Source organism: Podarcis erhardii (assembly GCF_964252035.2).
Source record: "Podarcis erhardii genome assembly, chromosome: 10".
Classification (NCBI taxonomy): Eukaryota; Metazoa; Chordata; class Lepidosauria; order Squamata; family Lacertidae; genus Podarcis; species Podarcis erhardii.
Genome location: NC_138500.1, coordinates 27639131 through 27656887, shown reverse-complemented (window position 1 = coordinate 27656887; position 17757 = coordinate 27639131).

Sequence of the window (17757 nt, the reverse complement as noted above, 5' to 3'; positions counted from 1 at the left end):
CACACACACACACACACACAAATGTTCATAAATGTACCAATGTCTGGAGCAGCACAGACCTTCCTGAAACCATTTTGACTCCCTGAAACCATTTTGACTCCCAAACTGACCAAATGTTTTCTCTGCAAGGAGGGAGGGGTGAGGGAACTTTCCCATTGTCTCAGGGAGTGGGGAATAGTAATCACCATTTCAAAGGAGTGGGCAGGCTACCAGGAAAGGCAATCAGATAAGGCATTATCAGAAAACCTGCCAGACAGGAAAAACAACACCACTCAAATTTCTGTGATGTAGATATGATTTTTGTGGGGGGTGGTCTTGGGTTACACCCCTTCTGTGATGTATGTCTGATGTATGGAGGGGTGGTCTTGCGCTCCAGGGCAGGGAATTTAAAATGTCTATATAAGGGCAGGCAGACCTTTGTTCGGGGTCCTCCTTCTTTCCTGCGTGTGAGGGAAGCACCCTGTTGCAACAGATCAATAAAGATCAGGCTTACTAGCTGCTTTGCTCCTCAATATTCTCTGGTTGGCCTCTGTTATTTTCTCCTACCAATAGGGAACCCACGTAAGGCCTCTATATGGGCTCTTGGATACCCCATAAGGGAAAAAGGGCAGATTTTGTTTACAACAGAAAACATACAGACAATTCAGCAAGTCCCTAGAGAAGTGAAAATAAATAGTCTTAGAGTTCAACACAGCAGTACTGCTTAAAACATAGCCCATTCGTCATTTCCTTCCGTTTAGGTGCAGATAGATATTAAAGAAGAGTAAAATAAGTTAGTATGGCTAAAGGTGAATATATGCTGACAGTGGTGAGCAACTATGCTCTACTGTGTTAACTATAGAAAGCTGAAAACAGCTAGCATTGCAGTCTTAATATCAACACATGACTCCATTTGTCTGAAACAAGTAGAGCCGGAAGCAACAAGTTATCACTGAAATGTTCATCTAAAGACAAATGTGAAACATCTAAGAAAGGAGACATCTAAGGAGAAACATCTAAGGAAATAAATATTTTATTTTTTGTAGGGGTGACAAACCTGCAGCCCTTCTGATGTTGGAATCCAACAGTCATGATCCTTGACCATTGATGATGGTTCCTAGTACGGGGCTGTCCTCTACAGAGTAACAAACAAAGCCACTCTGTTTGTTACCCTGTAAAACAGCAAATGTTTGTGCAACCTTTCCTCGGGAAACATAAAGGAAGCACATAAAGAGGGATCTAGGCATATTAGTCAGCCAGTATGTGAACAATCCATGATTATTTAAGGACAAAGAATTAGCGTCTTCCTCAGCAAACACTTCCCCAATATACGTGCTCCTCTCCTCTGGCATTGAAAAGGAGACTGTGCTTAAGAATACTTTATAGCTTGATAAAACAGCTGGGAATCTGGCTTCAGGAAAACAAGTCTGCCAACTCTGGCAGTCAGTCTACAGATGCCCATGTTCTTTATTGCGAAGCATGCTTGCTGTATGTTTAGACAAACTGAGTGGAGACCCTTTTTTTAAGCATTTCATTGCAGACCCACTTGAAGCGACCCCTCCGGGTAGCAATGGCTAGTCTATGAAGGTGTACAAACTGGACAAGACAATGTTCTGGCCACAACTATATTGCTGTATGGGAAAATCTGAACCGGAAGACCAATTGTATATCGAGGAGGTAGTGATTCTGACATGGTTACCCTTCCTCCCTCTGTTCCTTCCCCCTCCCTGGCAGCTATTAAGTTTTTGAAGGTGTGAGAACCTTCTCTGATGTCCTAATCAGTTGGGAGGAGGTGAAGCCCCCCCCCCCTGTTGTCTTAATCAGTCTGGGAGGTTAGTGCTGGGAACCTTCTTTAGTGTTGCAAATAGTTGTTGGAGGGTGGAGCATTAAAAAGAGGTGGCTATCTATAAAATCAAATGGTTTGAGCAGAGTGATTTAGAAGCTCATGCATGAACTGATTGGCTGCAGGGCCATGCAAATTAAGGCTACCTGGGGGAGTCACTTCGCCACTTCTTGAGGGTTTCCAAGTGGCAGATAGTTCATACCTGGTATGTATATATTGCTTGATGTTTAGGAATAAAAACTTCTTCTCACTCACTTGTGGTTTGTATTGGTTCTGAATTCCAAACAGAAGACCCACCTTTGGCAAGACAATTGCTTCCAGATGTAGGTCGGTTTTGGCTTAGGCACTGGATGTATCTCCCTTTTCAGCCTTCAGGTGGTGGCTGACACATGACAAGGTCGAGCCTTGGAATATGGGTCCTCCACAAGATGTGGATCTACTGGGGTGGCCCTCCCAAGTCTCTGGGGGAAGCTCTATGGCCCATCTGCTGCACATGATAGAATCTCCCAATGCCCTTTTGGTTAAAAATAAAATAAAGTCACCTTGCCTGGCTGCTTTATGTTCAATAAGATGTTATGAGTTCCAGTTCTCCAACTTCCACGTCATGTGTAGTTTCACCCTGAGACACATCATATTTTCACAATGATAGTTTTGTGTCCTGTTGGACTTTAGGCTGTACCTGGGCCAGGTTTTTTTTTTTTTTAACTTTCTCAAGTTTAATGGCTGCCGACAATCTACTAGACAGCTCATTCAGCCTTCCCTTGGGATTTATTACCCCCATTGTCTCTGTAAAATGTCCCAACGAGCCTGTAAATTAGAAATATTAATAGAATGGCACTGTGGGTTTAAACCAATAACATTTATTGTGCTTTTTATGGCATAATTATTATCAATTGACATTTAAGGCAGTCTTGTAATCCATCAAGGTGAAATGGCCTCAAAAAGCTATTACTTCATGATAAAATAATAACAATAATAATTATTGTGTGGTAGGGAGAGAGAGGAAAATGTTAAATGGTTTGAATCTAGATAATTGATTATACACTTTTGGTGATGGCTTCCAACCACTGCAGTTGTTGATCGGTAAGAAACTAATTTACGCTGGGATGGTGAGAATTTCCCTTTCCACGCTCATTGTTCAGCAGAAGGATAATTAAATTAAATTGGGGCTCTTTCTCAATCCTTGTCATTTCATGTACATTCTGTTTCCAAAGGTCTTCTTTTTGGCATCCCTGACCCCATGGCCAGCTTTGCAGGGCCACCTGGACAGTTTTGTGGTTCCTGGCGCAGGTGTGATGCGTTGGATCTGCTGCTTTCCCATGCATGTGTGTATAAAGCTAGGAGCACTATGCAAGAATTATTACATGCATAGACTACATGTGAAGATTCTCACCTGCAGCTCCACTTTGTCCTGGGATCAAGCAGAATGACAGGTGTGCTTCATTTTTCTTACAGAGGGATAAGGGAATAGAGATTAGCTTGGGCTTTTCCTGAGTACCTCTTTGTCAGGGACTGGAGAGTGGAGGAGGAAAGGTGGAGATCACTTCTCCCTCCTCCTGAACTTTCCAGAGAAGAGGAAGACAGTAGAGATTTGCAACAGTGGTTTGTGGGAGGGCGTAGCTCAGAGGTAGAGGAGGAGAGAAGTTGGGAAATAATGGGAGAGGAGCAGGAAGAAGAAGCAGCACCAGGGGAGAGACAGCTGACAGACTCAGTGTCTTTAGAAACATGCCAGACCCCCCTCTCATAGAACCCAGTGGGCATTGAAAGTAGGAGAGCAGAAAGCTCAGAGGCAGAAGGCACAGATGAGCCACTGTAGGAATGACGTATAATGGGAGAGACGGAGGGTGTGGGGTTTCACTCGGAGCAATGCCATTACTACAAGAGGCACCTTTTCCAAGTCTCTCTCTGTGAATGCATTGAATAAAAGACTTGGTAAGAACTCTCCTTGTTTATCTAATACTTGGCTGCCTACCATGGGAGGGATCAGATTCTCTGAAGTCTGACACTCCTCCTAATTCCAAGCTCCCTCTGGCAGAGCTTATTTCTGCTTCCTGGGGCTCAGTCTCACAGGTCTTCTGGTTATGGCTTGCTGCTGGACTTCTCAACGTCTCACTCAGGAAGGATTCCTTCCTTAAGACCTGGCCTCACACCACTCCTAGCTAACGGAGGAATATCATTTTTGTAGTCAGTGCCCAAGGGAACCTGTGGAAGATTGGTGGGGAAAGTTGCAGACACTTTTTGCTGCCCCAAGCACACTGCAGACAGTATATTGACACAACCACAACTACTGAACTTAGACTGGCATCTCCTTCAGCTCAGCTTAGAGTCCTGGGCCAATGCCCAGCTCACCCCAAGGCTGGCCCTGTTCATGTGCATCAAACTCCCAGGACAAATAAGAATGAACTTTAGCAATTTGTCCTGCTCATGAATGTCTCTCTGTGTGTCTTTCTGTGCATTTCACTTCCAAATGCAGACAATGCGCCATCATTTCAGTCTGCGCAGTTCAGTGTTATGTCAGCCTGGCAAGCTGCCAGTGAAAGAAAGCAATAGATTGACGTCCAGCAAAACAGGTGCAGGAATTTCATTTCTCAAAGCCTGAATCAAATAAAAGCAGCATGTTGCAAAGAAAGAGCCATGGAGAGGGCAGAAGAAACTCCTTTCACATGCAGGCTTCTTCCTCATATGCCTCCTTATTGTGAGGAACGTGCTACATTCGTTTGTTTTTGATTGAAGCTGCCCTTCCTCCCTGCTGAGCTTCACTCTCCCTGGACTCTTCTTGTAGGTGCTCATGGAGGAACATGGTGAATAATGCAAGATTTCTGGACGCTCAGTGCTTGGAGTGGTTTCTTTCTAATGGTTCCAGTTGGATTGCCCGCTTAATCCACTCCAGAGGGAGGATGGCTTTAATGTGCCCTCCTGCTTGAGGCAAGTCATGAATTCTGTTCTTGTTGTATTGCTTTGCTCATGTTTATCCCAAGGGGACCTATTAAGTGGCTTCCTTGCCTTTGCTCCCCAGAGACAACCAGAATGCTGAAACAGGAAAGGGCACAGATAGCCAAGGATCATTGCTACTCAGGAAATCTTAGGGATGCCTAATGGAAACACAGAGACCCTATTCTAGATACCTCTGGAGATGTGTACTGTAAAGGAAAGAGAATGAAGGCTCTGCAGTGCACCTTGTTGTCTGCTTCCCAGTTGCTATATACCAAAAAGTAAGAGTTGCTTCTTATTGAATAAGACCAGGGTCATCAACTCTAATACTTAGGTTTAGGTTCATTCCATTTATCCATTGCTTCCTACTAAAAAAGTCCCCAAATGCCTTAGAAGCATAGTAAAAATAAATACATACAATAATCAAATTATGAAAACATGTTAAGAACATGTTTAACAAAATAATAATGATATATATATTTTTTTAATAATATTTATTAACAGTTTTTTTTTAATTACAATGCCAATAAACAATACAATATAACACATCTCTTAACATAATTTTCTTAACTTCTTTGGACTCCCTCGCATCTCCCGCTCCTGCGTTCCTGACTATAAAATTTTATCCAGCAAATTTATCCCCTTATTTCTATTCTTATTATCTAATTTTCAATATTGTATCTCTAGTTTTAGATATCCTTTATTCAAATCTTAAAAGTTCAAATATAACCTGAAAATTATCCAAAAATTTGTCTTTTCTTAAATTTAGCTTATCTTCATATTTCACTTCATCTAGCTTATCGGTGCCAAGTTGTTTATATTCTAGCATCCTTCTTAACATTCATACAATTTACAATACTTTTGTAGATAAATCTTGAATTTCTTCCAATCTTCTTCCACTGTCTCTTCTCCCAGGTCTCGGATTCTGCCAGTCATCTCAGCCAGTTCCATATAGTCTATCAGTTGCATCTGCCATTCTTCCAGTGTGGGTAAATCTTGGGTTTTCCAATGCTTAGCGACAAGTATCCTTGCTGTTGTTGTTGCGTACATAAAAAATGTTCGGTCCTTCTTTAACACCTTCTGGCCGACAATACCCAGAAGGAAGGCCTCTGGTTTCTTAGGGAAGGTATACTTAAATACCTTTTTCAGCTCATTATATATCATTTCCCAGAAAGCCTTCACTCTAGGGCAGGTCCACCAGAGGTGAAAGAATGTTCCTTCATTTTCTTTACATTTCCAACATTTATTATCAGACAAGTGGTATATTTTTGCCAGTTTGACTGGGGTCATATACCATCTATATATCATTTTCATAACATTTTCTTTCAAAGCATTACATGCAGTAAAATTCAGCCCAGTATTCCACAACCTCTCCCAGTCCTCAAACATGATGTTATATCCAATGTCCTGTGCCCACTTTATCATGGCCGATTTGACCGTTTCATCTTGTGTGTTCCATTTTAACAGCAAGTTATACATTCTTGAAAGTACCTTAGTCTTAGGCTCTAACAGTTCCGTTTCTAACTTCGATTTTTCCACCTGGAATCCTAACTTTTTGTCAAGTTTAAAAACTTCTTTAATCTGAGCGTAATGTAACCATTCTCGCACTTTGTCTTTCATTTTCTCCTGACTCTGCAATTTCCAGTTATCACCATCTTTTTCTAGTATTTCCCAATACTTCGGCCATTTGGCCTCCATATTGAGTCTTTTCCGGGCCTTAGCTTCCAATGGTGAAAGCCACCTTGGAGTTTTATTTTCCAGTAAGTCTTTGTATTTTGTCCAGACATTAAACACTGCTTTTCTGACAATATGGTTCTTGAAAGTCTTATTAATCTTGACCTTGTCATACCATAAATATGCATGCCAACCAAAAGCATTATTAAAACCTTCCAAATCTAATACATCAGTGTTTTCGAGAAGCAGCCAGTCTTTTAGCCAGCAGAAAGCTGCTGATTCATAGTACAACCTTAAGTCTGGCAGGGCAAAGCCCCCTCTTTCTTTCGTTAACAAAATAATAATGATAAATCAGAAATATTGTTGGTGCTGCCCAAATACCTAGGAGAACAAAAGATGCCTTTGCTTGGTGCCAAAACAGTGACAAGGTTGGGACCAGGTGGGCCTCCTTGGAGAGTGCATTCAGCAACAGAGAAGGCACTAACAGGCTACAGTTTTCCAGACCCCAGGGCAGAGGCTTTTCTTATACTGGTTGCCTTCATAGACTTTGGTTGGTGGAGAGGGAAGCTGAAGTGGTGGCTTTAGAGAAGCCTAGAAATCGTCTTAGTTCATGGAAAGGACAAAACACGAAGCTAACAATCAGGGCTGTTTGGTCCTTCCTTCTAGCCTACAGTAGAGTTGTGTGGCAATGGATCTATTGCCCTTGGTCTAATATCATGCAGATGATAAGGGCAGAAAAACTGTGTGTGTGAAAAATAGAGAAAGAAAAGGGAAAGATAGAGAGAAAAGGCTCTTTTATCACCCACCTTTGCTCTGGCCCCACCAACTCCAGGTTTCCCAGAAATAATAGAGCTATGTGCAAATGGTCATTTTGAACCTGAATATGGGAAGAAAAGCTAAAGGAGGGTGGGAGGGATTATTCCACCAAATTCTCCTGTCTTTCAGATGTAGGGCTCTCTATTTGCAGCGGCAGTAGCCTAGCTGCTTTCTTTGGACCTAAACCATTTTTCTTCTTGTTGTTATGTCAGCATCTATGTTGGCAGCCTGTCCACCATTTTGTACCCACACTTCAGAACTCCCTAGTTTCTTTTAGCTTATTGTTGATTTTTTTTAAGGTTCAAAATAGAGAAAATTCTTCAAAGTGCTCTTTTTTTAGGTGGAGATTGTTAGTAAAGAAGAAGAAGAAGAAGAAGAAGAGGAAAATCTCAGAAATTTTCTCAGAAAAACATGCCTTCTGATGAAATTTCTTCCCAGTTCTTAAGAAAGAATATGCTTCTTAAGAAAGAACATGCCCATGTCAAATCACCCAGCAATATGTTAGGAATAATGGCTCCCAGACAGTGAGAACAGTATATTGAAATATGGCAGGAGTCTTGCTTGAATGCCCCCCCCTCCATTCCAGGCTACCTAGATTAGCTGGATCCTCACTGAATAGGACTGCAGCTTAAGACAACTTGATTAGGTTTACAGCAGCTGTATGCAAGTCCTTTTCGCAACTGCGCACACGGCTTAGAATTTTGGTAATTGCCTTTCTCGACAGCTAAGTAAATTCCAAGCAGGGGTGCCCCTCTCTCTGCCCAGTTTGTTTAAGAGATGTAGTGATTGAAATTAGTTCTCACTGTACACAGCAGCCACCTCGGTTGGATGAGTCTCCCATCGCAGCTCTGGAGCTACTTAAGCTAAAACAATAATTTCTCCCGCAGCCTGACATAGCAAAACAAAATGGGGCTAAAAGCAACAAGGCTTTGTTTATGTCCCCAGCTGTGCTTCTCTTAAGGATGCCTTGTGCATTTTTGCACAGACTATTACTGACAAAGCCTTCTCCAACTACCCGTAAGAAAGGGATGTGGCGGCGCTTTGTCATGCCATGAGTGCAACATGCTGGAATTGACAATCCTCTGCACACTGCAAGAGTCTCCAGTTGCAAAAACTCAACTTTTCCAGTGCTGTGGCTGGCCTGAACTGGAGGTGAGGTGGGAGGGCGGCAAGCTGGCCACACAGATATCAGACCCTTTCCAGGGACATCCCTGATTTAGAGAAGTCATCCTGGTTTCTGATTTGATCCCAGAATGTCCCACTTTTCCTTAGGATGTCCCTATTTTCATTGGATAAATGTTGGAGGGTATGGAGTTATCTGACCCCCAAGCTGTCTGAAGGCAATCCTGTATAGGGAAGTTTTTGTTTTTAAAAAATGTTTAATGTTTTATTATGTTATTACATATGTTGGAAGCTGCCCAGAGTGGCTGAGGCAATCCAGTAAGATGTGTGAGGTATAAATAGTAAAATTATCAATATGGAATGGGACGCCCCTATTTTCATTGGAAAAATGTTGGAGGGTATGAGATGTACTATTTAAGAAAAGAAAGGGTTCTTTTTTTTTTAGTTAGTTAACCGCCATAAAGGAGCACTATAAAAAATACTGGCTTCTGACTGCTTCATTGGGAGAGCTGGGAAGCAAAGCTCACTCCATTGGCTCTGCTGCGACAGGCCAGATTCTTCAGGTTTTCTTTCCCCTCAGCAGTCATCTATTCTCTCAGAATGCTTCAGTGGGAGAGACAGGAAGCAGGGCTCATTGCATTGTATGTGAGAGTTTTAAAAAATATTCCCAAAATGAATATATAACTGGTAGCCAATAAAACGTACAATAATGGCTACATGATCTTATGTGGCATACAACATTTTAGTACAAACACAGTGTGAAATCTCATATAAAACTGTTCTGAGCTTTAGCTGTGCTGGCTAAATATGTCTTACAGCTCCTGGTTATGCCACAAATATATTATTGCTCGAAGCCTTGAAATCTAAGAGACAAACAATGGCTACAAAGGCTGTGCTCTGAGTGGCTTGCCAAGAGATGTGTGGGAGAAACCAGGCAGCAGCAACAAGGCATCCCCCATAATGTCTAGTTAGACCTTGGACTATTTTTTTTAAAGACTTTTTGTTATTAGGACCACTAAGCTGCAAACATGTAGCTCTTGTCAAGTGTCATCTGCTCTTCCTGCTTATTCAGTAATAATAATATTAAAAACACTCTCTCCTCCTCTTCTCTTTCCCTTGTTACACTCATATGCTTTGGGAGAAAAAACATGAAAAACAGCAGATGGCAAATTGGGGTACTGGCTGGCAGAAGTGGGGAGCACTTCAGAGGAAAGCATGTCTCTCAGGGCCACACTACCCATGACATTATATGTGTATTTGCTTCTTTGTTTTAAAATATAATTTGGACCACCATGGTCAGAGAAATAATGGGATCAGACCAGGGGCAGAGTGGGAGTTTAACCCTTTCCCCTTCCGTTGCAGCCCTGAGGAAAATCCTCCAGTGTAGATTGCCATTGGGAAGAAATTCCTTTTTGGTATCAGTGTGGGATTTCCTCCTCCCACCCCACTGTGAATACCAGTTTCGGAAGTGGGAGTTTCCACAGGATCCCAGCAGGGGAGAAAGGGATTAAATCCCACTCTCCATGCACACTGTGGTCCCATGAATTATTACTCCCCTCCTACTTTAAACAAAAGGACAGATCCTGCATGTTAGATGCAAAGACGCACGTGTGATATCATGTGCAGTTTGGCCATAGGAAGTGTACGATTAGAAGCATAACTGCCCTTTTCGTTTATGAGGTTCATTATCTGTGAGCCATCACTCACTTCAGCACCCCTCCCCACTCTGCCCACTTTCCACTTAGCGGCTCATTTACCACTCAATCTGTGATTAATTAAAACAGAATTTAAATAAATATGCTGATGCTAATTCATTTAATCCACCCCCCTCTGATTTGGCCTGGATGAGAGAGGATGGCCAGGCTGATCTGCTCTTCCTAAAGTCATAGGAGCCACCAGATGGAGCTGCGCTCACAGTCTCCAGGCACCAAGCAAAAGTGCTGCCAATTAAAGCACCAGGAACACACAAAATGAAATCAAGGCAAATCCAGTATCTATCTATCTATCTATCTATCTATCTATCTATCTATCTATCTATCTAATCTATCTATATCTATCTATATCTATATCTATCTATATCTATCTATCTATCTATCTATCTATCTATCTATCTATCTATCTATCTATCTATCATCTAACATCTATCTATCTATCTATCTATCTATCTATCTATCTATCTATCTATCTATCTATCATCTATCTATCTATCATCTATCTATATCATCTATCTATCTATCATCTATCTCTATCATCTCTCTCTCTCTCTCTCTCTCCATCATCTATCTATCTATCTATCTATCTATCTATCTATCTATCTATCATCTATCTATCTATCTATCTATCTATCTATCTATCTATCTATCATCTATCATTTATGGGATGGGGAATATTTTTTAGTCCTCGTGGACAACCTTCTAGGAGATCTATGTTCCAGTGGTGGGCAAGGCTAAACGTTGTAACCAGTAGGTTATATTCCAGCCATGCAAATGTCAGATGTTTCTATGCAAACACAAACACACAAAGTCCTACACTTCCTCTCCATCTAGGCAGTGAATGAATGAATTGATTTATTATGGTCACTGACCAAAGATCCATCTAGGCAAGAAAGAGGCATTAGCAGTTACATAAGAAGAGCCCTGCAGGATCAGGCCAGGGGCCCACCTAGTCCAGCATCTTCTTCTCATAGTGGGCAACCAGATGCCTATGGGAATCCCACAAACAGGACCTGTGCATAATGCAACTCTCTCATCCTATGGTTTCCAGCAACTGGCATACAGCCTCCAACAGTGAAGGGAGAACATATGCATCATGGTTGCTCGCCATTAGCCAATTAATTCCTCCCCCACAAAAAAGAGAGTCTGGGCTGAATAGTTTGGCTCAGCACTATCCTCACCTTGGTCTGAATGTTCATTACACCTCTATCTTCGAAAGCAGACTAGGATAGGTTCCAGGCTTACGCTGCAACGTTCCCAGTTCAAGTCCCAGTTCCAGCCCCAGAGTGTCTCCTACTTGCATGGAAGGAACTGCCATTGATCTAGGTGGAATTTACTTTTAAGTACACATGTAAAACACAGCAATGTAAGTGACTGATCTGATCGTCACCAACAAGTCCCCAAAGGCATATTGCCTCTGACAGTGGAGGTAGGACATAGGCATTGTGGATAGAAGGCATTGGTACCTTAAGGTAAAGGTAAAGGGACCCCTGACCATTAGGTCCAGTCGTGGCCGACTCTGGGGTTGTGGCGCTCATCTCGCTTTACTGGCCAAGGGAGCCAGTGTACAGCTTCTGGGTCATGTGGCCAGCATGACTAAGCCACTTCTGGTGAACCAGAGCAGCACACGGAAATGCCATTTACATTCCTGCCGGTGCTGCACCTATTTATCTACTTGCATTTTGACGTGCTTTCGAACTGCTAGGTTGGCAGGAGCAGGGACCGAGCAACGGGCGCTCACCCCGTCGTGGGATTCAAACCGCCCACCTTCTGATCGGCAAGTCCTAGGCTCTGTGGTTTAACCCACAGCGCCACCCATGTATCCTCCAGGAATTTGTCTAATCTTTTAAAGCCACCCAAGTTGGAGGCCACCACTTTCTCTTGTGGGAACAAATGCCATTGTTAAACTGTGAGATTCTGAGCATCAGGGCAGAGCATCAGGGGCAGGCACAGTCTGAGACCAGTTTCTGGTTGCACAGATTTGCATGCCATTGGAATTTCACTTTGCAGATGTGTCATGTTTGGGATTAAGATTCAAGAAGGTATTTTCATGTTGGTGTTCTCTGCCCAAAACTGGTAATATTGAGCCTATTGATGCTTCTCTGATCATTTGATCAGGGCTATATTTGCAGCTCTTGATCTAGAGATGAGACCCAAACATGCAACTCAGAAGTTGATGCTGCCCAGAATTGTATGCATAGTACCAACTGATGTGCATGGCTTCTGAATATTCATTGCCCTAGTTGGATCACAGCAGATTTCTTTTAGACCCCCTCCACTCCATGGACATTTCTGCACTACAAATGTGCCTCAGTCTTATATTGCTTTAGCAGTGATGGCTTCATCAAAGAATACAGTGGTACCTCAGGTTACAGATGCTTCAGGTTACAGACGCTTCAGGTTACAGACTCCGCTAACCCAGAAATAGTACCTTGGGTTAAGAACTTTGCTTCAGGATGAGAGCAGAAGTCGCACAGCGGTGGTGTGGCAGCAGTGGGAGGCCCCATTAGCTAAAGTGGTACCTCAGGTTAAGAACAGTTTCAGGTTAAGAACGGACCTCCAGAATGAATTAAGTTCTTAACCTGAGGTACCACTGTACTGGAAAGTCTCTCTTAAAGATTCCCTATTCCATCTCACAAAGTCACGGATGCTAGGGGTTCTGGAAGAGGCCGATTATTAAATGCGCTCCAGACTGTTGTGTAAATATGCCCCACAAGTCTGTGATTTCCATGAGTGCAATGTGCATTAAACAGACATTATTTTGCAGCAAGTCACTGGTGCAGAAAAACCCATAATTTGACAGGGCTGTCAAGTGTGTTGAGGACTACTGTACCTTAATGTTGTATTAACTAACATTATTCAGTCACTTCGGCCAAAGTGACTCTTGAAATACATGGTTAGAGTAAGTGTTTAGCATTCAGTACAAGTTCTGGCAGGGTGTAAATGGCCAGGAATATATAGATTTGCTTGCTTCACGAAACTCTTTTCCTCTGCTATGAGTTGGCTGCCTGCATGTAATTAAGGAAGATGGCAAGATGTGACACAGTTATTTGCTCCACAGTCACTCACCATCTCTTTGCCCCTCTCTCTTTCTTTTTGGCAAGCTGAATTAATGTAAAAATGTTATAATTTTGAAGGTAATCATACCATTACTTATCTCACCATAATGCAGATGAATTCTGTGCTTGTGTCATTTCTAATCTGGAAATCTTTCCTTCTTTCTTTACAAATTTAATGAATAAATAAATAAGAATATCTTTCTTTCTTTCTTTCTTTCTTTCTTTCTTTCTTTCTTGCTTTCTTGCTTTCTTGCTTTCTTGCTTTCTTGCTTTCTTGCTTTCTTGCTTTCTTGCTTTCTCCCTCACCCATTCATAGGACTTCAATAACATCTGCTTAGCCAATTGCGGGCTCTACACCTTCATGCATATATGTTGAAGCAGAAACTGTCGCCGCCACCAGACATCGCTTCTTTATTGCACTCACTTGAAAAATCTACATAGGGTTGGGAGCCCCCCATTGACTTGACTGAAAGACCTCAACTTCAGGCTCCCCCACTCCTCAAACTCTTCCCATTCTAGCTGGTTGTTACAAGAGCTGTGCAGCTAATAACTAGTGTATGTGCTTGCTTCCTCCCCTCCTTTTCCAACCCCTTTCCTCTTGTGTGGTGCATTTTAGATTGTGAGTCTGAGGGTAGGTGCTGTCTAATTACTGATATGTGTATGCCACTCTGAGAGTCTTTTTTCAGCTGGTGAGTGGGTGAAAATGCTGTAAGATTTTTTTAAAAATTAAAAATGGCCCTTAGAGGAAGCTACAATGAAAACATAAAATCCAATAACATCAACAGAACAAGGCAATTGTGAGGAGTGAAATCCAGAGCAAAACAGAACAATGACCAAAAGCTTAAAAAGTTACTTTTTTAAAAAAAAAAGGTAAAACCTTAGATTTTTTAAATATATGTTTTTAGCTTGCACCAAAAAACAAACAAACAAAGGAATAAAGATAGCCTTGGTTGAACCACTCTGAAAAGAAAATACCACAATAAGCTATTTCTGGTGACTTCGGCTAGTGAGGGGGGTTAATTCAGCTGGGAACAGGGTTTCAGAGTTAGATCTCAGTAGCGAGGTAGGCTCATATAGCCTGTCCCGACCTTCTTTATTAACAAACATGATTCCAACAACAGTTTTCCCCTTTGAACAATGGAATATCATGTATCTCGTGCTCAGATGTGAACACTGCCTGGTGCTGATTTCCAGTAGATGTTGTAGGTCTTTAAGTCTGCATCTGTTTTAACCATAATATCAGGTTAGGAAACTTGCTGCCAGCGGTATACATCTTTCATAGCTGGCTGATTTAATCTTTGATGTATTGTCATCAGTTTACCATATCTCTGGTTGTTGTGAATAAGAAGCATTGGTGACTCAGATGCCTAAGACCATCACATGTTTTTGAATAGGCGGTATGACGTGACTTCAGTTAAAAAGCTGAAAAGAAAGGTGTTGGATTAATAGAGCTGTGTAACCTGATGATCTTGGTGGAATAATACTGAGATGACAAAAGCGTATTTCCACCCATACCCCAGTTTGCTAATGTTTTGTCCACCTGTTCAAAGGAAATTAATACAATTACCTGCTGGTATCAGTACATCTCAACCAAAGAATATAATTTTTATCTCAGCATCTTAAGGAACCACCTGCTATTTCAGTCAAAAGGGAGGTAAGCCCTTGACTTGGCCCTAGTCATGCTTATTTTGACAATTATGCAGATGCCGGTTTTCTTTACATTTAATCCGCACTCTGGGGAGTCCTTCCTGTTGCAGTTGCTACAGTTTTCAGCGCTAGAAACAAAAGGAAGGGCCTAATCCCATAATCATTCTGGCTCTGAGTAGTACTTAAGGCATGCTAAAAATATATATCCTGGAGATGCAGTAGTCATAAACATTTTTTATATGCATGCAGCAGCTTCCAAGATGGGAGAGCTCAGTTGGTACAGCATGAGACTCTTAATCTCAAGGCCATGGGTTCAAGCCCCATGTTGGGAAAAGATGCCTGCATTGAAGGTGTTTGGACTGGATGACCCTCGTGGTCCCTTCCAATTCTATGAGTATCCTCTATAGATTATATTTGACAGCACTGATGAGTGTACAGATTTCCCACTAGAACTGAGAATCCTAACCCTTTTGGCCCTGGGGGCACATTGGAAAGAAATTATTGTGGTCACAACAAAATACCCATTTCGCAGAAGAGAAAAACTGGCAGTGTTGACCCAAACAAATAACAGAGGGAAAACAAGCAGCCAACATTGCATGCAAACAGGCAACCCCTTCCAGCCAATAACCAAAAGAAATTGACAGGTTTGTTGTTGGTTTTTTTAAAAGAGAGAACCAGGGGGCTTTGGTGGGTACCAAGGGTGTGTGTGTCCGAGGTTACTATGGTGTCCTCCAATGCCATGTTGGGCATTTAGCACTAGAAAAAGGCAAGAGAGGTGAGAAGGGGAATTCTATACAGTGGTACCTCGGGTTAAGTACTTAATTTGTTCTGGAGGTCCGTTCTTAACCTGAAACTGTTCTTAACCTGAAGACCATTTTAGCTAATGGGGCCTCCCACTGCCTCCGCACTGCCGTAGCACGATTTCTGTTCTCATCCTGAAGCAAACTTCTTAACCCAAGGTACTATTTCTGGGTTAGCGGAGTCTGTAACCTGAAACGTCTGTAACCTGAAGCATATGTAACCCAAGGTACCACTGTATCTCAATCACTCAGTGTAAGAAAGGTCTGTAAAAGAGCTCAGTAATATGTGATGGGTGTGAGTCACCTCTTCATTCAAGAGAATTTTTGCAAAATTAAACAGTACTGGTTGTTCTGTTTTTTGAACCACCAGAATGACTATCACAGGTATTACGGGCAGAAAGACTAGCAATGTGTAGACTACCAAGGCTGGGTTCAGAGGGGACATGAAAAGCAGCCACCTCTGGGGACATTTCAGCATGAAGCATTTTTCAGGGCTGCATGCTCTAGGTGCATCTTAATCTTCCACAAGTTAGATGGTGATCTTGGTTAGACCACATTGGTTCATTGTCACTACAGAATTTATAGTGGTACAGCATTCTCCCATAGTAACTCTTTTCTCAGTGGCTAAAGTGAGAGCATAGCAATTCCATAGTGAGAACTCTGCAGTTCCAATCTCAAAGCGTGTTCCTTCCATCTTTCTACCATAGTGTTTGCTGTCCAAGGTACTGAAATATATAGGGCTATTTTACTTGTGACAAGGTGATGAAATATGTAGGACTATTTTACTTTTGACATGTCATCGCAATACTCTCTTGCAATGAGCTATCTTCATAGCACCCCCTTCACACAACCGATGAGGGAGCGTGAAGTGCTTTGTTTGGTGTTGATGGGGAATCAGTAACAGCAACTCCATATTGCATCACAGAACTTATTGGTGGGTCGCTAACAAATGATCGCACTCTCAGAAGAGATGAAGCCTTACTCACAACACTGTTCCTCCTCTTGGCCTAGCACAGGTCCAAGCAGGGATGGGATTGCAGGCAGGGCCAGGAGAGAGACAGGAAACCCCTGACATGATGTGCGGACACATATCATGTTGACAGAGAAAGGTTAAGCCAAGTGCGGGTATATAAACCCACTCTGCCCAGTCCCCACCTTCTTTGGTGTTTGCCAGCACTCACCCCACCTTCTACTGCAAGATTAACAGGTAGCCTTGCAGGAATTTGACTCATACTGAGATTGACTTGGTAGTGCAGTTTTTCTTTTTGTCTAAGGGAAAGGGCCATAGCCCAGTGACAGACCACATGATCCATATGTAAAAGATCGCAGGTTTAGTCCCTGACATCTCCAGGTAAGGCTGGGAAAGATCCCTGCCCGGAACCCTGGAGAGTAGGTGTCCATCAATGTCAACAGTAATGATCAATTGTCTTGTTATCATGAAGGTTTCCTCTTTTCCTGCTCCACTGTGTTGGCAAGGGAAGAAGCACTTCAGATGGGTGCTGAAGAAGAAATGGGTTAATTGGCTTTTTGGCCACTTTGGCAGGTATGTGTTGAAGATATATTCATTTTTGTACACATTTTTTGAGTTGGAGAACTGCATAGCAAAATTTGGAGAAGTGTATATTTTGAAGGATGGCTGCCATTCACTTCAGGCATTGGTTTGGGTAGTGTGAATTAGATTGGTGAACTGACTGAATTTCTCCCACACCCCAGGCATGAAATGAAAGCAGCCGCCTGCTGGATCTCAGTATGCTGGTTCGAGAAACTTCCTTCTACAGGCTGAGCAGGTCTACTGCAGGAAGGTGCTAATGATGGAATAAATAGATCCTAGACCAACTCACACTTTGGTCTGAATGTAACCTCTTGACAATGTTAGCCCTTTCCTCCCCCATAGCGGGAAGCCACCGGGCCACTGCTGCAAATCTTATTTTAAATTAAAACTGTATATTGTTATCTATAATTATAATGCTACAAGCTACTCTAATCATTTACAATGCAGCTACAGCAAATGATTTAATTGTATGGGACCTCTCTGCCCCTCACAGCGAGAGCATAGCTTGCACTGAAGCTAATAAGAGTTATGTGCACATAACTGTGTGAGAAATGAATAGACCCCTTTGATTACAATAAGGTTATAAGCAGCAGGAGTCCATTATGATTAGCAGTAAAATGAA